This window comes from Gavia stellata, chromosome 2 (assembly GCF_030936135.1).
Source record: "Gavia stellata isolate bGavSte3 chromosome 2, bGavSte3.hap2, whole genome shotgun sequence".
NCBI lineage: Eukaryota > Metazoa > Chordata > Aves > Gaviiformes > Gaviidae > Gavia > Gavia stellata.
In genome coordinates, this window is record NC_082595.1 from 60,805,010 (window position 1) to 60,832,120 (window position 27,111).

Sequence of the window (27,111 nt, forward strand, 5' to 3'; positions counted from 1 at the left end):
AGATGTAGATTTTCCTGACCTGAGCGTGCTGTATTTTGTAGTACAGCCACAGTGCTGCTTTACTTGTAGAGAGTTTATTTTATGAAATACAGGGGAAAGGGGGGCTGTTAATGTTAATTCTCTCGACATTAATTCTGCCTCATCAATACTTCATGGATTTAATAGATTTTAGAGCTACAGTCATTTGGGAGATTATTTTATCAGCCGAGTACAGCAGAGGTTGCTGAAACTAAATGGAGAACAGAATGCATGTGTGTGTGTGATACAGGATGCTGCAGTATCAAGAAGATTTAATTATTATGGGATTTGTTTAGGAGATTTCTCTGCACATCTTGCGAAACTTTATGTGGGGCACTAAATACTTCACATATAGGCAAGTTATCTCTTCAGTAAGATTTTGGTACGGCTCTCTAGGCACAAGCGCCTGTTTCCACCTCCTAGCATAAGCACGCTGCTCTAGTTCTTCATCTCTCATTACGTCTCCCTCTCACTTAAATGCTCATCTGGCACGAACATAATGAAACTGCATATAAAGGAGCGTGAAGAAGAGGAGAGATCTCATTGCAGATTACCAAAGCTGAATATTTTTGGACATTGAGTTATTTATATTAATCAGTTTGCTAAGCTCGAAGATAAAAGAAAGCCTGGGAAGCAATCCAGAAAAACCAAGAAGAGAAACTAAAGAAGATAGTGTGAAGATCGTACATTAGTGCATGTTTTGAGAACACCTGCAGTGCTGTGTCATAATACCCATTTCAAAATAAAAATGAAGATGGGTGGGTCTTGAAGAACAGTGCTCAGTGGTGGGGGAGATTCCTGCTCGCCGTGTCACTCTCCGTCACCTGAGGTGGAAAGCTCTGCATCGTCCTGCAGCAGCCCTGCTTGCAATGGTGAGCAGCATTCATGGGCTCCGAGGGGTCCCACACAGCCTCCACTGGTGTGGGAAATTCAGCTCTTCCCAAGACATGTTACCAGGGAAATCACTGATGCCGATTTTTAGAAAATATGCAGTGAGTGTAAATTCATGAGAAATTTATGTTCATGCTGAAGGTATCACCCTGAAAACCTCAGAGCTAACAGAGGTTTTATACAGCCTTCCAATAAATAGTGTTTTGTCCTTGTGACCTTTATACCTGTTCTCTGCCTACCTATAGGAATATGTCTAATACGGTAAGTCATATTGCTCCTATTGTTTTTAGGGAAGAGAAAATAATAAAAAATTCAACTGTGTAAATGTCATTCCTGCCCAGCCCATTTAGTATTACGAGACAGGGAGAAGTCTGCTTTGAAATTTTCCCTCTGGCAAAAGCTTGAAAAACCTTGAAGATTGTGTGCATCCTTGATCATGTCATGCAACAGCAGCAGTGAGAAATACAAAATCTACTAGCTCAGTCTGCTAGGGTTTTGAATGCTGTGCTGAGTGCTGAGAATCCTGCCTTTTAGTCTTACAAGGTGGTATCTAATCCTGTAACAACCTTTCAGACCCTATTGATTTACTGACATAAGTTTTGCTTTTTTTTAATCAAACTGCATGTCTTACCTTGTATTTTTATTTTGTGCAAAAATCATGGTAACTGAAGCAAGTGGCTTTACAGGCAGAAGGATAAAAATAGAAATAGCATGAGACTTTTTAGATTCTTTGTAAAATTATTAGATAAAATATATGCATGGATCTTAGATGTGATCCGAAATTTTAACTACTTTGGCTGCTGGTTAACAAGACTTCCTGTTCATGCAGTTAAGATGCTAGTTAGAAAGAAGACTCTGTGCAAAGAAACTTCCACTGCACACTTTGGAAACAGGAGTTCAGGTCATTTCTTGTCCTCTTTTGCTGCTTGTTAAAAGTTTGTCTTTTTTTCAGTGGGAACTTACACCAAATTATACTACAGTATGCTTAAAGCTAGTGGTTGCATCAGTGCACCGGCACCCATTGCTGTGATGGATTCTGAGTCTAGTTAGCTGTAATTAGACTGAATCATAAGTTTAGGGAAGTTCTCATTTTGCCATGTTATTTGTTGGTTGTGTATGACACGAGTTGTTGTCCGTTTTTCCCCCCTCTGCTAATTCTGCAGTATTAGGGCATCAGTTTCTCTGTGCATGCCGCTTACTATCAAGCATAATCCCCTTTTCCCCCCATTTCTTTCCATTTACATACTTTGATGAGAAATATTTAGGCAACTACGTGTCTTTATTCTTGTAAGACAGAGGCTGATGGACGATCCATTACATGAAATTCTGTTCTATCTATAGAGCAAGCTATCTCCAAATACATCTGTAGACATATAGAAAACATAGACACCGACAGCTGGTAGATGCTGTAGACTTCTCATTGTTTTCTACCATGGTGATTATGCCAAATGTGTCAAAACACAGAGAAAAAAGTTTGTATATGAGTGAAGTGGCATACTTTTTGGCTGGGAGGACTATGCAACATCCACAGTCTTGTTTTTAAGATATCCTCTATGACCATTTTGGTATCTGCTAAATGCCTTTGCAGGAGCCCAAGATCATTCCATTTGCTTTTTAAAATGTTTTGCCCTTGAGTTTTGCCCTCTAACTGACTGTAATTACACAGGGAGGCTTAGTGTGAGTCTAACCACCAGCTTTCCTGTATGTCATTAGATGTTGTTGAGGCATTAGCATGCACAGTTGTAAATGACAGTATGTATCTTCGTTTTCTTTTTTGGATTAGACTGTTTATAAGCCAAGCATTTCAGATGAGAGGGAGAGCACGCTATTCAAAGCTGACAAAGCAGAAGAAAAGCTGTGTTGAATCAAGGGGCTTCCTTCAGCAGCCTTTTGCTCACCCCGAGTAAGTAAGAGCATGACGAAGACACAAGCTGCATTGCTAGTGTAAAGCAGAATTCTTGCACGTTTTTACTAAAGTATTCATCATTTCTGCATTAGTGCTGCATGTGCCTTCCACATGTGTGTCATCCTCTGCATGTGGTGTAGATGTTATCTAGAAAAAGTTGTTTGGAGAAACTTTTCTGGTCATGCGTGTGGAATATGTCATTGACTATTATCAACAATAGCGAATCTTGCACGTAGCCGTGGCTCCTGTCTTGCTCTGAGCAGTTCCACGTGGCTCATGCTCAGTAAAAGATGTAGCACCCTTCATCTAATATCTGTTGCAGCAGAGTGCAAAAGGGCTGTGTGTTGCATAGTACGCAGAAAGCAGCCCACCTTGAAGGCATTTCAGAAGGTGGATGTTGGGCAGAGCTCTGAGAAAGGAGCTCTGTTTCCAGGCAGAGAGACCAAAGCATTTGAGCTGCTCGCTGTGCACAGGCAGGGAGGGGTCTTTGGGAAAAGCTCACACTTGGGTTGTTTTTGTTACTTTGCTTTTCCCATCCAGTTTAGGTCCCTAAACTTGCATGTGCTTTTACCCATGCTTTTATGCATGTGTGATTTGGGTGAATGTATGTGAGACCTGAGTTTTAAGTTTTGTGGGAAACACAGACCTGGTACTCTGGTGTTGCAAGACCCCTTTTACAGCACCTTTATGTTTCCAGAAATTGAAATAAAATTATGTTTTTCCTTTAAGGCATATATCTGAGACATCATTGAAAGTCACATATATTGCAGGGGACTTCTAATTGCCCTTGCTCTATTAAATATTTCTGTTGATTAACATCAAAAGTTTCTATTGCTGTATTAAATATTTCCCTAGTTGTACTTCTGATTAAAGAAAAAAAAAATTCCTAAGCCGTGACTTTTAACCACCTCTTCTTCTCTAAGAAAACTCTTCCTCAATACTATGAGAGACCAGTACCATTCCAGGCCACCATCCTGCTTCAGCAGGAGGTGTGAGAGTGCTGCTGTGTAGAGAATTTTTATGTCAAATTATCACTGCTGCTTCATTTCCATTGTAACCAGCAATTCTCATGGTATTTTTTTCCCAGAATATAACTCTTTTAGAAGCTACCCATGAATATAGTCAATGTCTTGCTGTCTTCTTCTTCTTTTGGATCTCTTGCGTCTGGGATAATTTCCAGGAGCTTTAAGGTGTAGCTCTAGGCTCTTCTGGGTTGGAGATGCTTCTACTTGTCACCCAGACAAGAACTTTCCTTATTTAAAACAAGAATATATGGGGGAAAAATTTTTTTTATATATATGTATATATAAAAATCTTTTCATTTCCATGGTGGAGGAGGAAGACACCCTAGGCACAGCTGACAATTAGTTACGTAGTTTCTTCACATTGATAACCAGCTCTGGTAGAAATCTGTTCTTTGACAGACAGTTCTCTAATGATATTGGAAGGGAGAGCAGCAAATTTAATATGCTCTGCAAGTCAGGGTTGGTTGAAGCACCAGAAAACTGTGAAAGTCTGAGAGAAATCCCCTTGGAGCTTACTTTGTTTGCTCATGACTTGCCCTTTCTTGTATTTAACCAGTTGGAATCCAGGTCATCTGTCCTAGGCTCATCTATGTCAGCAGAGTGTGAAGGGAGCTTTTTTTTTTTCCTTTCTGTTTTTTTTTAAACCCCAAACACACAAGCAAAATAGCAGGCGGGACGCAAGTTGAAGTCATGGCAGTCCACGCAACCTGTCGAAGTAGCTGTTGGTAACGGCGCCGGCAGAAACCAGTTCTTGGTCAGTTTGGCAAGACATAAACTAGTAAGTGACTCACCAAAGGTACTTCTGTGGTTACTCGGCAGGTAATGCTGTACAGTCATTGTGTTAACAAGCTTGACTGTAGCTTAACATGTCCAGCATTCTCCAATTAAACTTTCTGTAATTTACAGAAGTAATTCCTTCTGATGTTGTGTACTGTTTTCCTGCAAGGGTCTGGAAACATCTAAGCCATCCCAATCCATTTGTTAAATTTTACAGATGTTGCTCATCTTATGATTAAACAAAAGCTTGAAAAATAGGATTCTTCAATGGAGCCCACTTAAATCTTTTGCAAAGGCTGTTAAAGTGTCAGATACGGCTTGCAAATAGCAGAGACTGACACTGCAGATTATTTAAATCTGTATTACATCATCAGTGGATAATTTACAAACCCCACTTATTATGTAAATATATTCAGTAACAAGTAGAAGGCTTATGTATGTGAGAAATCATACTTTTGTGCACTGTAAGTCATCTCACCTGCGTTATGTTTGTTCTGGGTGGAAAATAGCATCTGACGGTGACTTGGAGCCTCTCCAGGGAGCTCATCCTCAAATCTCCACTGCTGTGATTTACAGGAACAGCCTCATGAAGCTTCTTGAACCATTCGGAGCTTCCTGCTTCTTTGTTGGTCTTTCCAGGTCTAATGTAATTTTAGCTACTTCTTGCCAATTAGATAGGTGCAGACAATTTCCTTGTAAAATTGCTTGAGCAGGTCCTTTGGTAAATGGTAATAACCTTGTTACGGCTCAGTGGGGTTTGGCAGGATAATTAAACTGGACTTCAGTGCTGCAAATAGGTACGCAGTTAAACTCCACAGATCTGCTCAGATGCTTGGTCAAGTTTCTATATGCATAAGCTCTGTCATGACCATATGTGTCTTCTATTTGTGGTTTCTGCTGCAATCTATGCATCGTTTGCTGTGGAAAATCGTGTTTTAAGTACATTGAATGACAAAGCACTTTTCTATCTGTTATCCCAGAAATGTACCAACGTTAGACGGATTCATGTTGATTTGTGCCATGTCTTTCTTAGGCGTTTATTTTAAAACTATTTTAATCCCTGAACATTCAAGGGGTTTAAGATAGAGGAAAGAGAGCAGTTAAAGATTTCACACAAATGAAGAATCACCTTTGTGAGGATCTTTTCATACAAGCCTGAGAACTGTACAAAACTGACGATTGCTTTCTCATGCAGGGTCCGTATTGATTTTGTGCTGCATGACACATCCTGCTAGGTCTTTGTGCAAAAGGAACTGCACTAACCTCCTGCCCCTTCCCCTGACAACCTCATCGCTTTCCGACCGCCTGTGTCTGCTGCCCCTGCAGCTATCCCCATAACTACAAATGCACCTTTCAACATCATTTCTCGAGCTTTTTCCTCTTCGTTTCGGAGAGCACAGAGAAAGCAGAGTGTGCCTATCCACAGACAGACATACCTTTACATTTCCAACCAATAGTCTGATTGCTAAAACATACCCTTGGGTGATTAGTACCATGTATGTAGTTAATCGATTTAAAATTAAATGCCGCTGGCACTGGTGAAAGGTCGTACTAGGTTTTGCTATGGCTTTGAGAAACCCCCTGCTTTAGTGAAAGCTGTCTCTGAGAAGGGATTTTGCTTCTTTGTGCACTGCCTGCAACAAAAGAGGAGCAGGGGGTGCAGTTTTCACAAAGGGTGCTGTAAATTTTATTATCATGTTTTCATCTAGATCATGGGGTTTCCGTGTTGATTTTAAGAAAGCAGCCCTTCAGTGTAAGGAGGCAGGTGTATCTTCTTATGCACAGCAAAAGGAGCTGGTGTGCCAGCGGTCTTGTGGGTGAGATAGGAACCTCATCTCCGGCTTCCTAGTCCACCATCCTCATTATTAGATGATTCTGCCTCCTAGGCAGACAGATTACTTCATATTTTCATTCATTAATGATTTATCAGACAGCTCCTCCCCTAAAGGCTCATCTCTTCTGTTATATTCACAGCCCACACGCAACCAGCAACACGTAGCTGCCAGCTGGCGCGCTGGCGTTAGGAGTGCAAGCTGCTCGCCCTTTCCGCATCTCCTGCTGCCCCCTCCTCCCCTCCCTTCCCAGCTGCTGGGCTCACCTGCCCGCTCCTCCGAGTCTTAGATTGCACCAAAGCCATCAAATCCCCATGTGTCCTCTTCTCCTATCCCATTTCTCCAATCTGATTGCTTAATGTGCTTTTACTAACTATGTTTTTAAAAAAAAAGAGAGATGAGGTGACCCCACTTGTAATGCGGCAGTGCTTGTCTTTTTGTTGTGGAAATAGCGGCCTCTCAAAGCACAGCCCATTTTGGTGTGAGGGTATTCTCAGTGGTTACTTACATTTTAGTTCCAGGTAGAATTAGTAGCGAAGAGGGAGTGCCGGGGAGAAAACGAGCGAGCTGTGTCTATGAGCAGGAAGGTGTGGGTTGGCATCAGTTTCTGGTTTTGCTATCAGGTGCTTGGAACAACAGCTCTTTTGAAATCATTTTCCAGTTGTCTGTGTGAGAAAGTGATTTTTATCACGTTGCTAAAGATTAACTTTATTCTTGTTCTCTGTTCTGCTCCCAGAAATCAGGCATGCTCTGAGGTCTGGGAAGGGGAGTCCAAATGAAATCTCATAATGAAAGGGGAAAAATCCAGAATTGTTTACCACTCTTCAACTTGTCCACTGCAGGCGGGTTGTGACCAAGTACAACAGGGGAACAAGGGCTGCAGGACAGGAGGAAAAAAGTATAAGCTAGGAGAAACGGAATAAATGAAACTCCCTTGAGTCATTTATGCATGAATGTATAACTCTCGAGGGCTTAATCTACTCTTGGCAAGTGGTGACTGATAACTAATATTCTTTCTTCCCTCTCCCACACCCTCCCAGAAAGGACATGTGACAGGAATAATAAATCTCATTATTTTAGCAGGCTACAGTGGAAATTATACATTAAAAGTGCTATGGATGCCTCAGTAGAGAGAAACTGGCTGTTCCTAGGATGCCTAAAATATATTTTCACTCGCATTGTTTTCAAGAACTTGCTGAATTATTCAGGCCCCTCCACATACCCCTTTGGCACAACACTTTTAAGTAAACCAGTGTTAAAGGCATCAGGCTCTGATCAAGCAGCCTTGTTGCTCCTACAGCTTGAGGACAGCCAGAGCCTGACACTGAGCAAGCTCAGGCTTTGGGGGAAGCCTGGATCTAAACCCAGACCAGATTATCTTCACTCTAGGTCTCGAAGCTGGAGCTTTGCGCTGCTGTTTTAAGGAGAGAGCTTGAAGGAGAAGGGGAGTTCAGGCCAACACACATAATGGTGTTGCTGTTCTGTTGTATGCCACAAGACTAATCAATCTGGATGCCTTTGGCTTTGGAGGGGAGAGAGGTGGGTGAGAACAGTAGGCACTTTTGTGCTTTGGGCAGCCAGGTGTCTGGAAAACCAGTGTCAGCTCTGAGGGAGTAGGAACTCTTGCTGCTCCTCCATGGCCTCCCTGTTGCAGCCGGAGCAGGCTTCAGGGCTCCAACGGGGCCCAGAAAACAGGTCATTGTATGGTGACTCAGGTCAGAACAGAGGGAAGACCAAGAAGAAGCAACAAGTAACTGATCTCAAGGACTAGTTTGTGATCAGAACAGGGACTTGGGACATGGATCTTGCAGGTCCCCAGACCAAGGACACAGCCCATCGGATGCTGCAAGACTGGTCCGTCCCAGAACCGTGGATGAGGATGGCAGCAGAGCTGGAGAAAGCACTTGCATGCATTAGCAGGTGTGTCAAAACTTCTTCCAGCTCTCTCAGTAAAACCTCTCAAACCTGGCACGTGACTGTCAGCAGAACTAAGAGCCCTGGAAGGTTGCCATCAGTAAAGCCAAGTGTAAATTTACAGCACCCAACTACTTCATAACAGTTCCCTGTATATGGAGTATGTTACCTCACACATAGCGTGCATTAAGTGTGCAAGAAGTTGCTGTAACATAAAGAGCGTGCACTGAATTTCCACCTAGTGCTAACTGCCTGTGGTAAACCACAGTTTACCAAGCAGTTGTTTGGTTTTTCTTGCATCCCGTCTCTTAGCTTCACCACTTGGATTAGAGCACAGGTTCTAAAAAAGCAGGAATTTCCCTGCAAAATGTGTACTGTGCTTTTGTTACATTACTGAATTGTTGCATTCATCTGCAGTTTCTAAAAGGAGGGAGAGAAAGACATTAGTAAGTGCAGCAAGTCTACATATGACCTGGCACAATCACAAATCGCTTGGGTTAGAAAGGGCCTCTGGAGATCATCTAGTCCAACCCCCTGCTCAAACCAGGGTCAACTTAAGTGTTGATATCTCAGAGCCATGTCCAGCTGGGTTTTGAGTATCTCCAGCAATGGAGACTCCACAGCCTCTCTGGGCAACCTGTGCCAGTGTTCAACACCCTCACAGTAAGAAAAGGTTTTTTTCTTATGTTCAAATGAGATTTCCTCTATTTTAATTTGTGCCCATTGCCTGTCACTGGGCACCACTGAGAGGTCTTGCCTTGTCTTCTTTGCTGCCTCCCGTGAGGTATTTATACACATTAATAAGATCCCTCTTCTCCAGGCTGAAAAGTCCCAGCTCTCTCAGCCTTTCCTCATAGGAGAGATGCTCCAAACCCTTAACCATCTTTGTAGCCCTTTTCTGGACCCACTCAAATAAGTCTCTTCTGTACTGAGGAGCCCCAACTTTTCAGGGATCCCCAGATTGAATCCAGCACTCCAGAAATGTCTTACTAGTGCTGAGTGAAGAGGAAGGATCACCTTCCTCAGCCTGCTGGACGTGCTGTTTCTAATGCAGGCCAGGACACTGATGGCCTTCTATGCCATAAGGGAGCATTGCTGGCTTATGTTCGACTTAGAGTCCACTGGGACACCCGGATTTTCTCCTGCAGAGCTCCTTTCCAGCTGGTCAGCCCTCAGCATGTACCCCACAGTATGGGGTTATTCCTCTCCAAGCGCAGGACTTTGCATTGCCCTTTGGTGAACTTTATGAGGTTCCTGTTGGCTCATTTCTACAGCCTGTCAAGGTACCTGTGAATGGCAGCAAAACCATCTTGGGGTATCAACCACTCCTCCCAAACCTTCTGAGGATGCACTTTCTGCCATCATGTAGATCATTAATGAAGAGGTTAAACAGTATTGGCCCCAGTATCGACTTCTGGGGTATACTACTAGTGCCCCATTCAGCAGCAGGCCTTTTTTCCCTAGTCTTCATTTTTCTGCTGATATACCTGTGGAAACCCTTCTTGCTGCTTTAGACAGCGCTCGGTGGGTTCAAGTCCAGGTGGGCTTTGACCTTCCTAACCCTATCTGACCCTGCTTCCATCTCTTGTACACTTCCATTTCAAATCTGAGTTTAGTCAGGAGCTCCTTGGTCATCCATGTGGGCCTCCTGCTGCCTGTGCTTGACTCCCTGCATACTGAGATGGACCGTTCTGGAGCTCACAGAAGGTGATCCTTGAAAATCAACCAGCTTTCCTGGACCCCTTTTTTCTCCAGAGCTGTATCCCACAGAATTCTTCTAAGCAGATTCCTGAAGAGGCCAAAGTCTGCTCTTTGTGGGGGTTGTGATCCGGCTTTTTGGAAAAAAGACCGTCCACCATCTCATGGTCAATGCAGCCCATGCTGATCCGCAGATCCCCTGGTGCTTGTTTGTACGTGTAAGGTCCAGCACAGCATTTCCCATCGTTGGCTCCTCAGTCTCCTGTGTTAGACAGTTACCATCAATGCACTTCAGGAATCTCCTGGATTGCTTGAGCCCTACTGATTCAGGTTGGCATTTTCAGCATTTTCTTGTGTTTAACGTGTCTGTGGCTGCTATTTCTTTGTGCAAACTCTATGGTTGTTTTGCATGATTAAACTTTTGAACCGCATCCTGAAATTATGTCCTGTGGAAAGCATTTCGCAAAAGAAGGCTAAGTGAGGCTTGTACCAAAATGAAACATGTAACCCACCTAGCATGTTGGGTTTTATTTCCTCCCCTTTTCTCACGCTTAAATGTAAAATAAGCATTACACTGTAGGAACCAGGCAAAGTCTAATTTGCCTCATTTGAATGTGAAAAGTAGCCCACATCCTTCCTGTGCCCTGCAAAGAATGCAAAAAGACTTTACAGAGAAAACAGATGTACTAATATGTATCACTTGTTGGGGGCAGGGGGAGTCCAGGGTGCTGCCATTAAAGCAATGCTGAACTTGCAAGAAAACGAAAGCACCAGCATACAAAATATAGTGCTGGGAAGTTGACAAAGTTGGGACTGTTTTCTTTTGCTTAAATTTATGCTCCTGGCATCTGAAAAACTGCTCTGAAAAAAATACATACAAAAGAAAACATGTAGCCTCATTTTTCATACTCAAGAAAATCTTCACTGAAGATGGTTAAGTGCCCAAATGCAAACAAAAAGCAGAAGCTCCAGCCCCGCCTTAGGGAGATCTTCTGCACTTCAGAGTCAATATTGCTTTGCCAGAAGAGTGCACTACTGACATCATCATAAATAAAACAAACATAACTTTTTGAAGTATATCTTGATTTTTTTTATATTTTTAACTCCCTCCCCTACCTCTCTAACACATAAATATGAAAGAGTTAGTCCTGTCATCTCACCAAAAATGCAGGATATAGTGGGGGGATGGGTTTAACGGTTTAATGTTTTTAATGGTTCTCTATCTTCCATGCTAGAGTAGCATGGAAGACAGAGAACAAATGAACCCTGGATGTTATTTCTACAACTATGCAGTCCAGTTCAGAGTACTGTCCTTTCTTGACACCTCTGTTTATCCCTTCCCAAGAACTTCAGCAATGAGCAGTTGACACTGACTAGTCAGCTTGCAAATCCGCTGGTGCTCAAAACTCCCCAAATTCAGCAACCTGCCTGATGCAGATTTGGCCCTGTAGCGGTATGGAGTCTCTTGCCAGGTTTTAGCTTCCAGACAGGAGGCAGTTGCATGTGGCCATTTATAATTTATTATATACATGTATTGCCAGTCACAGTAATAAATAGGATAATTATAAGGGAATGCTTGAAAGTTTCCTCGTAAAAAGCTACTTCAGACTTCCTAAATTAAAAACTGGTTTTGCAAAAGCAGAGATGTGAAGCATAACAGACAGGTTATTTTGTTCAGCAGTGGTAGCTGGGTAACATCCATGGATGGGTGCAGTGCTTCATGAAGGCATTGTGCTGTTTCCCTAAACGCAGCACAATAGCCATTTTCTTACAGTCTGCAATACTGAGGTTCAGGACCACAACAAAGACCCTTCAAAACTGATGCTTCCTGCTTGATGTACTTTTTGCATCTTCGGGAAGTGTTCTTAATTCACAGGAATTTTAAAACTATGGCATTGACACAAAAATTCCCAGCCATGGATAAGACAAGCTGAATAACCTTGAAAAGAGAAATTTTAAGCGCACTTACCTGAATCACTTAGGTGAATGTGAATGCAGTACAATAGCTTGAGGTGTTTGAATTGCAGTTTAGCTGCAGGCTTGTTTTGTAGGATGAGGGTAAATAAAAACTTGGCCTTGAACTAATGTCTGTATTTTGGAACAAACATCTCAATGCAGCATGCTGCAGAAGGAAGGAAGCAGAACAGAAATTAGATCACTTTCCTTTCCTGCATTATTTCTTGTAAGTGTAGTCTTCTTACGTATGGAATACACATTTCCTGTTGTAAAAATATTGTAACAGCCTGCAGTAGCCAAACAACTGATAACCTACTGTCGCTAAAAACTTGAGTCATATTAGACAAGCATGTTTAGAGGGAAGTGTTCAAAACCTGCAGATGATTGGATCGCTCGTGCTCTGAAAAGATAATTAGTGTGAACTACATAATAACTGCTGTGATTGTCATAACAACTGTAGCTTTGCAGTATGGAAGAAATAATAAACTTTGATTCTTCATACAAACGGCAGTGTAAAGATATGGGTGTATTTGGTTCTTGCTTTTTGTTTTGTATCATCTATGCATTTAGACAAAATCATGTGGGCATCTTATCCTCTCTTTTTCACGTGCCTTAATCCTAGAGTGCAGGTGCTTTATTTATCTCTGTCTACAGTAATACTCGTTTCTAACCCTATTCCACAAGTTGTCTTACAGCACCATTAAGTCCTAGCTGCGCTAACTGCACTGTCACTGTACTCTGATAGCAGCCACGGTGGTGGGAATCCAATTTAATGACAGAATCATCAATCATGGAATGGTTTGGGTGGAAGGACCTTTAAAGATCATCTAGTCCAATACCCCTGCCCTGGAAAGGGACATCTTCCACTAGACCAGGTTCCTCAAAGCCCCGTCCAACCTGACATTAAACATTTTCAGTCATGGGGCATCCGCAAATTCTGTGGGCAACCTGTTCTCACCATAAAAAAATTCTTCCTATGTCCAATCCAAATCCATCCTCTTTCAGTTTAAAACTGTTGTCCTTTGTCCTATCTCTACAGGCCCTGGTATAAAGTCTCTCTCCATCTTTCTTATAAGCCTCCTTCAAGTATTGAAAGGCCACAGTAAGGTCTCACTGGAGCCTTCTCCAGGCTGAACAACCCCAACTCTCCCAGCCTGTCTTCATAGGAGAGATGTTCCAGCCCTCTGATCATTTCATGGCCCTCTTCTGGACCCATTCTGGCAGGTCCAAGATCTTGTACTGGGGACCCCAGAGCTCGACGCAGTACTCCAGGTGAGGTCTCACGAGAACAGAGTAGATGAGGAGAATCACCTCCCTCGACCTGCTGGCCATGCTTCTTTTGATGCAGCCCAGGATACGATTGGCTTTCTGGGCTGCAAGCACACATTGTCGGCTCATGTCCAATCTTTTATCCACCGTTGTCCCCAAGTCCTTCTCTACAGGGCTGCTCTCAATCCCTTCATTGGCCAGTCTGCACAAATACTGGTGATTGCCCCGACCCAGGAGCAGGACCTTCTACTTGGCCTTGTTGAACTTCATGAGGTTCATAGGGGCCCACTTCTCAAGCCTGTCAAAGTCCCTCTGGATGGCATCCCTTTTCTCAAGTATATCAGCTGTACCACTCAGCTTGGTGTCGTCCGCAAACTCGCTGAGGGTGCCCTCAATCCCACTATCTATGTCATTAATAAAGATATTGACAGTACTGGTCCCAATATGGACCCCTGAGGGACACCACTTGTTGCTGATCTCCATTTGGACATGGAGCCATTGACTGCAACTCTTTGGGTATGGCCATCCAGCCAATTCCATATCCATCGAATAGTCCGTCCATCAAATCCCTATCTCTCCAATTTAGAGACAAGGATGTTGTATGGGACCGTGTCAAGGACCTTACAGGAGTCAAGATAGATAATAAACTTTTATTTTGGTTAAAGCCGCCTTCTGATTCCTAGTATTAGAAAAATGTTTCAACCATACTTTTGCATCTTGACAAATGCTTTAAAAATATAACACAACAGCATGAGAAATTCAAGGAATTCCTTAGGACATTCAGTCATATTTTTGATCAGCCTTTGTCCTCTGACTTTCTAGAGCAGCGATTCCAAAGTTTTCTTTCTGGATGGTTACACAAGGAACAGGACACCACATGCTCCAGGGACTAAAGTGTTTGATAATTCCTGATGATTGGTGGTCTTAAAACCTTTATTCCCTGAACATCACAACATTTACACGGGTCCCAACATAGCTGAAAAGGTCCTGCAGCCTCTGATGATCAGCCAAACTGTGGACCACACTTTGTGGCCACATTCTGGGAGCAGGTCACATAAAGGGTAGTAGATAAAGAAGGAAAAAAGTCGGGGTTTTTTTTGTGTAGGGGTGGTTTGATGTTCTAGATCAAGTAGTTTCAGTGGCTGTAACACATGATCACTCTTCTCTCAGAGACCATGCTTCTTATTTCATTCAAAATGGTAATTTTTATCTGTCTCTTCAGCATGGTCAGGTAGCACATGCAGACTTTTATGTGGTAGAGTGACCCACACAAGTAGCTGCAGAAAAGGGAAATGAGGATCCATTTCTTCACAAGACTTTCTCTTCTTGGAAGCACTCTAGGCACACAGAAAAGGGAAGTCTTGAGGATGTAATCTGTTTTTTGCGTGATACCGTTACAGACAATCTGTCTGCGTGGACTGATGGAGAGCTGGAGGAATGAAAGAAAAGGAAAATTGCAAGTATCAGAGATGGAAGCCTTTCTTAGGAAAGGAGGCAAAAAAGGGAGGACAGTATGAACTTGGCATCTGGTTTTTTGTTCTGTTTTCATTGTATAAAAGTGAGGCATAAGCCACATTCAACCCTGGTATTTTCCTGTATGAGTTCTGAAGAACTGTACCATTGATGTGTGGGGTTTTTCTCTTTTCCTTTTATACAGAAGTTATTTCAGGAGAACAGCAACCAGGTAGAGAAGAAAATCTTTAGCTTCATCTTTTATTTTCAAGATAGTCATCGTCACTTCCTTGATCTGGTTTCCTACCATAATTCATCTTTCCCTTGGAAAAAGTATCCCCAGCTTGTATTCTTGCCAGCCCTGTGCAGAAAAATCAGTGTTGCCTCAATGTTTTCTGACATCGAACTACGCAGCCTCAAAGTTGCTAAAACTTGGACATTTAAGTGAGCGGCAAGGCAGGAAGGTTTCATCCTGGCAACTGTATTGAAAGGAGGTCCATGCAGTCCCCTAAATTTTAAAAGAATGGGAGAAAGGGAAGAAGAGCAGTTTGCTTTAAGGTGAGGGAACTACGTTAGTAACTCTTTTGAATGTACTATAGGCATAAAGGACTGAATTACACTGTTTCTGGGACTTTAGATTAATATCCTCTATGGAACAGATGTTTCATGCATGTTATATGCAAAGAGCCGATTACATATACAAGCCATGTAAATTTAAGCTATAAATGAAATGCTGTGTATACACCCAAATGATACCTCAGAAGCATTTGTCTTGGTTCTCCCTTTCTTACACATGCGTTAGTTTCGCTGCTGAGAGATGAGCATGTGTTTGGCTAGGGTTTGGGTTGTGCTTTGTTTTCTCTTACTGTTTTCTTCAGTGAGGAAAGGAGATTGGGTAAAACTCTTTTCTGGTCTCTGTTGACATCAGCACATTCGATCTGCCTGCATCCAAAAGAATTATGTCAAAGCAATTGCCTGCATTTGTTTCTTAGTATGTTCTCCAGCAGCACTGTCGCTTGAGGGTCAAAATGGAATACATTAAACTGGAATTGGGGCAGAAACTGCAGCCAGCCTCGGGTCAATGATGCCTCTTGAGGTTTGCGAAAGTGACACTTCTGGGGTTCATTGCATTAACTTCCATAGCATTTCTGCATCTGATCTGGGTGACTTACAAAGGCAGATAGGATGGTTAGTCTCACATTCTTCCATTTAAATCTTTCTCTGTGTGTCTGGAGTAAAAGGACAAGCCTCGCATCTGACTTACTTCTTAATATTTCAAAAAGATTTTTTAAATCCATGTGCTAAAGCTGCTTGCTTCTATGTAGTTTCTATGCATTTACGTTTAGGAAGATTACCACAGTTACTTCATCTGTAAAAATAAATTTGCGGAGTCTAGCCTACGTGTTCTTTGTAATGATATGTATTTTGACATAAGCAAGCCTTTACAAGGCTTAAAAACACAGTTGCACATGTGCTTAACAGAACATCCTAATGCTGTAGGGTGTAGCTGGGGTTGTACCAGAGGAAGAGGGAGAAAAATGCATCCAGGAGGACAGAAAGTATTAAGAAATACAAATGCGCAATTCAAACTGTACTTTAGCAGGCTCTGATTCATCTTTTATTAGTAGCTCTGAAACCTCGCTCTTGATCAGCTTTCCCAAAACTTTTGCTCTTTTAGTGACTGAAGAGTTGCCAATCACAGTTTTGAGTCTTGAGATCTGCTGATAGGAATTCCAGGTAGAGCAGACACCAGGTGGCGTTGTGTGCGTGAATGCATGTGCACATACATGTATACATATACACACCACACTGGGACAGGCCTTTTTCCTCCCTAAAATTTTCACATGCTTTCTTGCTTTAATTTGTTCTGCAGAAGTTTTGTACTACAATAGTTTACTTAAGGTGGGATGTTTCTTTTACATTTGTAACATAGCACTGAGATTTTACTATGCTATGTATGCTGTGTTTTAGCTGGCATCACTTACTGAAAGTGACTGAAGGTTTGAAAAACATGTTTTTTTCCACCTGTTGAACATAAAAATACCTGTAGAATCATAATTAAATATAATTAAATGTTTGTATGAAATAATGCCTTCTAAATCTCTGGAGTGGCATAGGTGAACCAACACTGAGCTCAAGTAATTGAGATTATTTTATCTGTTTTACTTGCAGAATTTACACTGCAGCACTCACTCATAAGTGGGTTCATTCCAGAAGCTTAAAATGAGCTGATGCCAGTGACTGGCGAAATCAAACACTCTCCAGCCTTCCCCGCTCCTGCACATTGACGAGATTAATACTTTCTGGCCGAAGGCCCAGGTTAAGACAGACAGCACGGACAAAAGCTTGCACTGCATCCTTAAAAAACACCAAACTTCAATATTGGCAGGCTGTGGGATGAAGCAAATTCAGTAGCCAGGGCCCCCCTGCTGAGTGCATGGTCCTTAGGAGCCCACCTGCCAGACCCCATCTTTGGGACGCAGAGCCAAAAGCTTTCTTGGCAGCACCCAGTTCCCTCAGCAGGGTGAAGGGGAAGGAGAAGACATGTGGATATCCCGAGTGAGCTGTGAGGTGCCTGCGGGAGCAGTGCTCACGTCCACTCAACCCACTTAAAGGCACTGACTTGTTTTCCTGAAGAAGCTAGTTAGTCCATCAGTTCATCCCTGAAGGGTGAAGCTAGGAGAGGAAATATCTGTGAGGTATGGAGGACTCCTTCCCTCAGCCTAATTCTCTGAGGTCACCTTCTGTGGCTGGGTGATCCTGGGATGGGATCCCAGGCAGATCCCTGGGACAAGATCCCAGTAGCAGGCAGCAGATGTTGTGAATTGCTGAAGCAAGGAGCCGCAGGTACTCTCGCAGTGGCAGAGCTGTCATAACCCCCATCGGCTTCCTAAAAGTTGTTTCCTTGGCATCTCAGTGTGAGGAGCTTTGCACAGTGAGGTTTTGTGTGGAGCCAGGTGCTGGGAATTCAGAGATGGCTGCCTGCAGATCCTGCAGAAAATGGACAGTTGGGTGTCATCCGTACTTAGATGGCACCTCAGCCCCAAAAGGTTGGGGTTTCCCCTGGAGATATTTTGTAGGCCATGAGCAGGAAGGCTGCCAGGCTTACTACCCTGAGACAGGAGCGAGTGTTTCTTAATGGAAACACAAAGCACTGTCTGATGCTGTGACCACTCACCTGACCTCCAGCTTTATGCAGACAGTAGATCTCACCTGCAGGAGCTCCTGATTCATGCCTAGTAACCCAAGCTGCATGGGTGTGCATCCTTTTTAAATCAAATTACACGGTTATTTTCATTTTTATTGCACGGTTATTTTCACAACTTCGCAGAGGTGGACAGTATGTGGTGTAAAGGGTTAATTACTGGTTAATTGCCCATAACAGATCATTGCTGAAAAAGCAAAACAAAATTGCCAGTTCACAATCTGGATTGGATTAGTTTCCAGTTCCGATGCATTTTCTACCTTTGCTAGATTAGAACCTGCTGTTAGCAAATTTATTCCCCGTATCAATACTCCTATACTGTGAACAAAACAGCAACATTCCCTTTAAGCTTTTTGTTCATGACGAAGTCTTCTGCTACCCAGTGTTTTCAGTTCTTTAATCTCTCTCTGGTGAACACTCTTCCAGTTTTCCAACACTTTATTTGAAAAATGGAGCGGCAGAACCTGATACATTATTCACAGAGCAGAGGAATGAGAGCCAAATACAGCGTCACTGTAACCTACCTACTCATCTTTTGATTTTCATTTGTTTGTACAGCTGGGGCTCGCATTAGCCCTTTTGGCCACAGCCTTGTGTGGGGAATTCATGTCGAGCTGATTGCCTCCCAGGACCCCCGGTCTCATATTCAGTCTCTACTTCGGAGGATAGAGTCCTCTCTCTCCCTCTCATCCTGTAAGTATGGCCTGTATCCTTTATTCTAATAAGGTGATTCTGCACTTGGCCATATTAACATCTAAACTGCTTTTTCACATCTCTCTACAGACCCCGGTTGCTCTGTGTCAGGCTTGTCCTTTCGTTGTTTGTTTTTCACTGTCCCCAGTCTCATATCTAACTGTAACGACTTAACTTTCCAGGTCACTGATAAGGCTATTAAATAGTAAAGGAATGATCACCAATACCTGTGGGAACCCAATAGGAACCCATCTGTTTGCTAATAAATAGTTTCCCATTTACAGTTTCACTTTGGCTTCCTTCATTTATGAACTTTTTAATACATTTAACATGACTGTGGACTCAGGAGTGACTTCAATATAAAATACATTTGAGATTTTTGCCTGCAGTCATACCAGTCATACAGCGCTCCCCATCTATGGAGTCCTGCTCTCCACGTACAGATGCAGCACACTACATACAGGCTTCAAAGCATTCAGTTTCTTCATAAAGATGTTCTACAGAACCAGTCAAATGATTTAGATTTGTAATACCGTTCACAACGCTGCCTTCGTCAAGTGAGGTTGTAATTTTTGCATGAAATGACATCAGATTGGTTTGACAGGATCTGTTTTCCTTAAAGCCAGGTTGATTGACTTCAATTATAGAGCTTTTTTTTTTAAGATTTTATTAGTTGGGTCCTGTGTTGGTTGTTCTGTCCTATGCAAAATACTGGAATCTCAGCCAACTGGTCTGTAACTGCTTTTTAGCCTTCTTAAACAGTGGCCCAACATGAGCCTTCCTCCTGCCCCTGATCCTTCCCCAGGGGCCAGAACTGCTTTAGATGCAGCAGTAGCAGCTCCAAGGCTAGCTCTCTAAAACCTTCTGAGTCAAGTTTATTTCTAGCAACTAATCTGAAACACCTAAAATCATATATTTGCTGCTTAACATCCCCTCTCCAGGGGCTGCTGTGGTGGGTAGTTATTTCATCGTCATCGTAAACAGATCATCTGGCCTTCTACCTGTGTGCTAATCAGAAATGTTTATTGAATAACTTCTGCTGCTGTCGTATTGTTATGAATGATTCTACCAATTTTATTGTTCAGGATTCGTCTTTCATAATCTGCTTAGAAAAATAAAAAAATTATATACCTGATTCTATCTGCCTTAATTTTTCCTAGTATCATCTTGCTTCCTCTATATAATATTTATTTTAGCTTTTTTACTCTTTATTCTCTTTCCCCTTTTCCCCCTTCATGTGTTAGTTTTGTATGTAACACTTTATATATTTTTTCACTTCCCTGCTAAACCCAGCTGTTGGGTTTTTTCGTTGTATGTTATTTTTATCTAGCCCAGTCTTCTTTTCACAGTTGTAACATTGTAGGCATTTAGGAAATGTCTTAAACTGTTCGCAGATGTCAGCAACTTTCTGTACATTCTGTCTTCAGGCTGATTTGACTCCCGTTTACTACAGTCCTGTGAAACTGCCTCTCAGAAAGCGTGCACTGTGATTTTAATTTATGTATGTATGAGAAGCGTATGTTCATATATTGCATAAAATTTTACTAGTCTGGATTTGGTTGCAGACAATGTTAGTTATTTGCACAGAAAGTGTTGGACTTTTCCAGTCTAAACAACCAGTAACCCTCTGGTTTGTGATCATTTTTTCCCCACTGAGACAAGGTCTAGAGCAGGGATTGTCTGACTCCTCTGCTAAACCGCATATGACTCACAGGCGGTTCAGGTGTAGCTACGTCATACGATCAGCGGTAAGCTGTGCCGGTGCCGGCACTGCAGCTCCTGCCTGCTGCTGTCCCTGGCTGGGGCAGGGAGCAGGTCAACGGGTCCTGCTGCGCCTGGTGTGGTAGGGTGACCGCTGTGGGGTTTAGCTGTGTGCAGTGGAGTTTAGCTTCGTCCCACAAGCTCTTCATGTTGTGGTCATCGTGCTGTGAACTGCTCCTGAATTCTTCGTTCCCTTTGATGCTGCAAGGCCTATATTGTATATAACTCATTTAGCTAATTGGCAAGAGCTTTAGTTCACAGGGTTAGGAGGGCTGATCCTTCCTTTAAATTAGGAGTTAGTAACTTGTCATTCATAGCCTTTTGGAAAATACAGGCGTGTTTTAGGGCTAGTCACATAAGGTCTCCAGCATAAATAACACAAGGGGGTTTTTTTATACTTGGTGTACATAGGTGTTGAAGAAGCCCGTCATCCCGTGCTCTGCAGTGATTCCAGTGGTCTGTAACAGATGCCTACTAATATCCCACCTTGAGTGTATCTTGATTCATAAATATCCAAGATTACTTACTTCCAAGTCACTGTCACTCTGACAGATGTCATTTATGACATATAGGGCCTGTCAGCTCCCCTCTTCCATTTGGACTTCTTAATTTGCCTACAACTGTTTCTTCTAATATTCTAATAATGTAGCTATTATTTTTTGGGAGTATTATTTTGCATTGCTACTCTGCAGGTAAAGGGTTTATCCATTTTTTCAGATGCTTGTAATTAGCTTATAGGCAACTGAAAAGGGTCATCTTCTTACAGCCTCTGCTTTGGTTAATGTTGTTCTTGATATCATGGTTTTGTGCTGAATGTGCTTTTGGTTGCTTATTTAACCTGACTCGCCCGGCCTGGCTTACAGGGTGTGCATTCGTTCCCTATCAAGAGGTCACTTTCCCTTTACAATACGATCTACAAATCTGACGTCTGTCCCTTGTGCTGTTCACCTAGTTGTTAACTTCGTCAGCCTTCAGTTTTTTGTCTTTTTGTGCTAGGAAACAGGGAGGAAGTCCGGACAGGATCTCCAGATCTCCTGAATTGTCGACAGTTGTGTAGTCCACGAGGTGTATCACGAAACGGTCACCTACAGTGAAACCCTGCCTGTCTGCTCCAGATTACCATGCAGTCCTGCACTTCTCTTTTGTGTCTTAAGTACAAAGAAACAGCGAAACTTCTGCTGACTGCCTCTTGCTCATGCACTGCTCTCTTCATTCTGCCAATGAGGATGGTTGGAGCCATCCTCAGGGGCACTTTGGGTCAGTGCTTTTCAACTGCTTTTGCTCAGAGAACCAAACTGGGGAGGGCGTGCAGGCAGTGAGAGGGGGAGCTCAAGCACCGCCAGCAAAATGTTGCCACAGCATCCAGTGGATGTATATTTGCTTGGTCATATGTGTGCTCTGGGCTTGTGGACCACCTGATGATTTATGGGCCCCAGTGCTCTCTGGATCACCAGTCAAGGAACACCATTGTAGATAATCCTGCGTGCAAGGTTAGGCAAATGTCCACTTGGGCAAACTTCCACACTGTTCTGTGTGACTAACAGGATCTTCAGGTGGGTTTTTAGAGCTTTGCAAAGGTACCTTCATTCACAGGCCAAATTTAAAGTACATTTTCTTCTCCTAAGCATATGAACCTTGAGAAAGAATAAAAGAGGGAGTGAGAGAAGTAAAGAAATCACACTTCCTCTGGCTTGAGGGGAGGGGCTATTAAAAAGTGTTTGCATCTGCTGTTTTGGTCACTCATTGAGTAACAGAAAACTGGACTGAAAGAAACTCACCCATCCTCCTGACCAGAGGCAGTGCCATGCCTGGCAGATACTTGTCTAGCCTTCACATTGCCTTAGGCAATCTATTCCAGGTTGTTTTGCTGTCCTTGCCAATAGAAAGGATTTTCTTCCCTGACACCTAGCCTAAATGTTCACAGCTTCCATTTAGTCCATTATTTCAATGTCACTTCCTGCTTAGGCCATGAAGGATTAAAGTAGGACCTTCTATAACTGCACTGAGGAGATTGCAGTAGCTTTAAGCTAAAGGACCAGGTTATGGACCTGTAGCTTAGAGTCACTACACATGACCATCTCTTGCAGATCATTCCCTGAGCAGTGTCTGTAATGACCTCTGGTTCATGATGAAATCAAATTCTCTCTTCTACTTTCCCTCAGACGTGGACACAAAGCTTAAAAATAGATCTACCATATGGTTAGTGATACTTAGGTATTTTGACCGATGTGGAAAGGCCCTCTAGTTGTTTTAACCCAGCAGAATCTATTTTTCATGGCCCTTAGCTGGCATCTGATCCCTTTTTAAGCCCCATCTTCTCTGGCTAACAGAAGGGACCTTCCCTCATGATTTTCCTGACCATCATCCCTTTTTTAAACTCCAAGTCCTGACTCTTGAAGCACCTGTGATGTTCTCCCATGTTTCTTGCTGGCTCATTCTCCTCCAGACTGTGACATTCCAATTCAAGCAGTGCAGCCACCTAAAAGTCAGGGCAGGCTGTGGGATTAATCACCAGAACGAAAACTCATCAGTCTTACAACCATATACACTGATGCAAAGATGAAGAGGACAGTACATTGAGAAGAGGAGGCATCTTCCAGCATCACTGTTTTGTGTTCCTCTGTTGCTGCTCCTGGTATCTCAAATGCTGGTATCTTTTCAATAGGGAGAGGGAGAGGGAGACAGAGAGGAGCAGGCCTTTTGGGGCATAGGTCCTTGTGTATCAGTTTCAGTACTACCTCCTAGAGTCCCCTGAGGTTCCGTAGGCAACCTCACTCGGCTTTGTGATACTGCAGGGTCCACTCTGAGCAGAGCAGTATTGATCCACCTTTGGAGGCAAAGGGACTTTGCTGTGGGTCATTGGTCCTCAGCAGAAGCCAAGGAAGGACACAATAGTTTCTCTTTTTCCTCCCATTCTTGTTGATTCTGACTGGATTCACTTGCTATTACTCGTCTCCTGCTCTGCCAATTGACCCATCCAGGTTTGTATAGGTCGTTTCTGTTTCTAGGGGCATTTCCCAGCTTTTTGGCACTACGAACTGAGTGTGGTTAAAAGGAAGGAGAGACTGACCATAGACTTCCTAGAAGACATGCCTGGTGGCACAGATGCAGCCTGCGGCGGCACAGAATTGTAGAATATGTTTAGAATTGTAGAATATTGTAGAATTGTAGAATATTGTTCATTCTGGAGAAGAGGAGGCTGAGGGGACACCTTATCGCTCTCTACAACTACCTGAAAGGAGGTTGCAGAGAGGTGGGTGTTGGTCTCTTCTCCCAAGTGACTAGTGACAGGACAAGAGGAAATGGCCTCAAGTTGCGCCAGGGGAGGTTCAGGCTGGATATTAGGAAAAAGTTCTTTACTGAGAGAGTAGTGAATCATTGGAATAGACTGCCCAGGGAGGTGGTGGAGTCACCCTCCCTGGAGGTATTCAAGGAGCGTGTGGATGTGGCATTGTGGGATGTAGCTTGATGGGCATGGTGCTGTGTGGTGTTGGGTGGGTTGGTTTTTGGTGTGTTGTGGGTTTTTTTTTTGTTTGTTTGTTTTTTTTTTAAGGTTGGACTTGATGATCTTACAGGTCTTTTCCAACCTTAGTGATTCTGTGATTCTGTAATATGGTATGCTGGTTTTGGCTGGGGTAGAGGTAACTTTCTTCATAGTAGCTAGTATGGGGCTGTGTTTTGGATTTGTGCTGGAAACAGTGTTGATAAAGCAGGGATGTTTTAGTTACTGCTGAGCAGTGCTTACACAGAGTCAAGGCCTTTTCTGCTTCTCACCACCAGCGAGTAGGCTGGGGGTGCACAAGAAGTTAGGAGGGGACACAGTCGGGACAGCTGACCCCAACTGACCAAAGGGATATTCCATACCATATGACGTCATGCTCAGCATATAAAGCTGGGGGAAGAAGATGGAAGGGGGGGACATTTGGAGTAATGGCGTTTGTCTTCCCAAGTAACCGTTACGTGTGATGGAGCCCTGCTTTCCTGGAGATGGCTGAACACCTGCCTGCTGATGGGAAGTGGTGAATGAATTCCTTGTTTTGCTTTGCTTGCCTGCGCAGCTTTTGCTTTACCTATTAAACTGTCTTTATCTCAACCCACGAGTTTTCTCACTTTTACTCTTCCGATTCTCTCCCCCATCCCGCCTGGGGGGAGTGAGTGAGCGGCTGTGTGGTCCTTAGTTGCCGGCTGGGCTTAAACCACCACATATGGGGAGCTGCAGTTTGTAGGGTAGTTGGCAAAACACAGTTAAGAATCACTGGTCTTAGTGGCCTTGTGGTTGGACTGTATGCATCAACGCTGTCACTCTTCTGTAAGAGGGAGTGCAAGTTAGAACTTGTCTCTTCCACATCCCATTGTCCAGGGTGTTTTTCACTACCATCTCAGCCTCCCACTCTCTTGTTTTCCAGATTTCAAAATCTCTGCTAAAAATGGACTAGATGGTGATGTGTCATCTTTGTAATCCTGACAAATTCATCTCCAGGCAGTATCTCAATTCTTGCCTGTCCGGTTAACATGGCTTAACCTGTGTGCCTCTGAAGTTGTTCTCTGGACCAAGAACATCACTTACATATTACTCACTGTGGTGGGTTGACCCCGGCCAGCAGCTAAACCACCACCCAGTCGCTCACTCACTGACCCCCGCAGGATGGGGGGGAGAATTGGAAGGGCAAAAGCAAGAGAACTCGTGGGTTGAGATAAAAACAGTTTAATAAGCGAAGGAAATAAAAAGAAAACAACCGATGCAAGGGTACTCACTCACCACCTTCCACCAGCAGACAGATGTTCAGCCGGTCTCCAAGCAATGGCTGCTTTCAGGAAACTCGGCTTTTATTGCTGAGCACAACATCATATGGTGTGGAATATCCCTTTGGTCTGTTGGGGTCATCTGTCCTGGCTGTGTCCCCTCCCAACCTCCTGCCCACCCCCCAGCCTTCTCGCTGCAGGGGCAGAGTGAGAAACAAAGAAGGTCTTGACGCTGTGCAAGCACTGCTCAGAAATAGCTAAAACATGGGTGCGTTATCAATACTGCTTTGGTCACAAATCTAAAGCACAGCAGAGTTCAAGCTGCTATGAAGAAACTTAACCCCGTCCAGACACAGTACACTTACCTAAGCTGTCATAGAGAAGTAAGCTGTCATACACTGAAACCACAGTGGGCAACAGCTGGGTTTGAGAAAACAAGTCTCACTAGTAGCACTGTGTAGGCAGAGGTTTCGTGTCTTCCCATCACTGATGTAGTTGGTACCTTCAGCACTCTGGTTGCTCACTGGCCTTTGTCATCATGTGGTTGCTACTTTGTCTGGGGTCTTTGCCTATAAGTGTCTTTGCTGTTGTAGCTGAAACCAGCTGCAGTGATGGTGAGAAGACTGGGGATTTCTTCATGAGCTGGCCACAGGCAAATTTTTGCTCCTGTTTAGGAAGGAGAGTATATTTTTCCCCGGTGTAACTGGACAAATAAGAATTTAAATAACACTTCTAAAATACTAGCAGTAGCAACCTAGGTGAAACAAGAGCCCCTTCGGGAGGGAACAGCATCTGGAATGGTCTCAAAGTAAATCATCTCCTGATTTGAGACTCAGCTTGCTCCCATTTCCTTGCTGTCACATCCTCTGAGTTCTTCAGTCACAAAACAGAAATCAGACAAGGCTGAGAAGAGGTTAGATTCATTTGTGCATAGGCAAAGGGGAGGTGGGGAGGGAGCAATGGGGTTTTCTGAGATAAAATCTTTCTCTATGCCTCTTACATATTCCAAAGAAGCAAACAGGCAGAACTCCTGTATTGCTCCTTTTCCCCCCTTCCTTCCCTGCCCATCCTGATTCACATTTTGCATTCTGCTCCATGCTGCTCCCATACTGCGGATCAGATGAACACCCGTTAGTCCCGCGTAGATTCTAAAAATAAGAGTTGAAAGAAAAAAAATCAGAACAGTGTGAATCAACCTGCAATCATCTTTCTGTTCTCTTAACGGTGGAAAAGAAAGAGGAAATCAGTGGAGACACTGTTTCACTTCTCTTTCCAAGATAAAATGATTCTGGCATTTGTAGCAGTTGTTCTCTTGATATAGGTTTTCTAATTTATATACTTAAAAGGCACTTTAAAATTTAGGCACATTAGATCAAAATGCTTATGCAGACCATCCACCCACTTCTCTCTGCTACTGAATAGAGCTACCACAAGTGGCCTGATGAAGGAGGAATGTAGCTTGAAATCACGCTATTGAATTTACATGGTGTTCTCGTGTGTTACTCAGAACCAAGGATAGACCCATCCTTTGGGGGGTATAACTGTAAAGTAAGCAGTGTGTTTACTGTGTGTAGCTGCTGCCTTTAACTGTTAATTTCAAAGCTTCCTTTAACTCATTTTAAGAAAAAAAAAAATCAATCCTAAGTGAAGATTTGAGTCTGACTTGCTCTTTGGTGTTTGAATGTAAAACCTGCAGACCTTCCTTCTCAAGTTAGCTATGAGTAAACTTCTTTCTTTTAGATTACAAATGAACTTTGGATGTTGCTGGGAAAAGAAAACCTCTCCTCAGAACTGGTCTTCCTGAGCTGCGTTCTTCTAGGGCATCTTTTTTTTAAAGTAATAAAAGCCTGAGACTGTACAAGGCGTAACTCAGTTACTGTTACTTTAAGAGATTGCAGGGTGAGACTCTGCTTTAATCACTTCTTGTGTTTTGTTCTGGTTTGGTTTTGCTGAAAGGGGTGTATCACAGAG

At 43.2% G+C, this 27,111-nt stretch overlaps 1 protein-coding gene across 3 annotated transcripts in view; it reads left to right on the forward strand.

The window, feature by feature from the left end:
• The window catches only part of FYN (FYN proto-oncogene, Src family tyrosine kinase), an 80,837-nt gene that overhangs the window by 6,208 nt on the left and 47,518 nt on the right, over window positions 1-27,111 (forward strand). For 2 of the 3 annotated variants that reach the window (XM_059835749.1, XM_059835751.1), the window contains exons 1-2: window positions 2,753-2,812; window positions 18,502-18,636. The gene's annotated coding sequence lies outside the window, so the exon portion shown is untranslated. Of the gene's footprint in view, window positions 1-2,752; window positions 2,813-18,501; window positions 18,637-27,111 lie in introns of those variants that run through there. The other variant, XM_059835750.1, reaches the window with a different exon arrangement.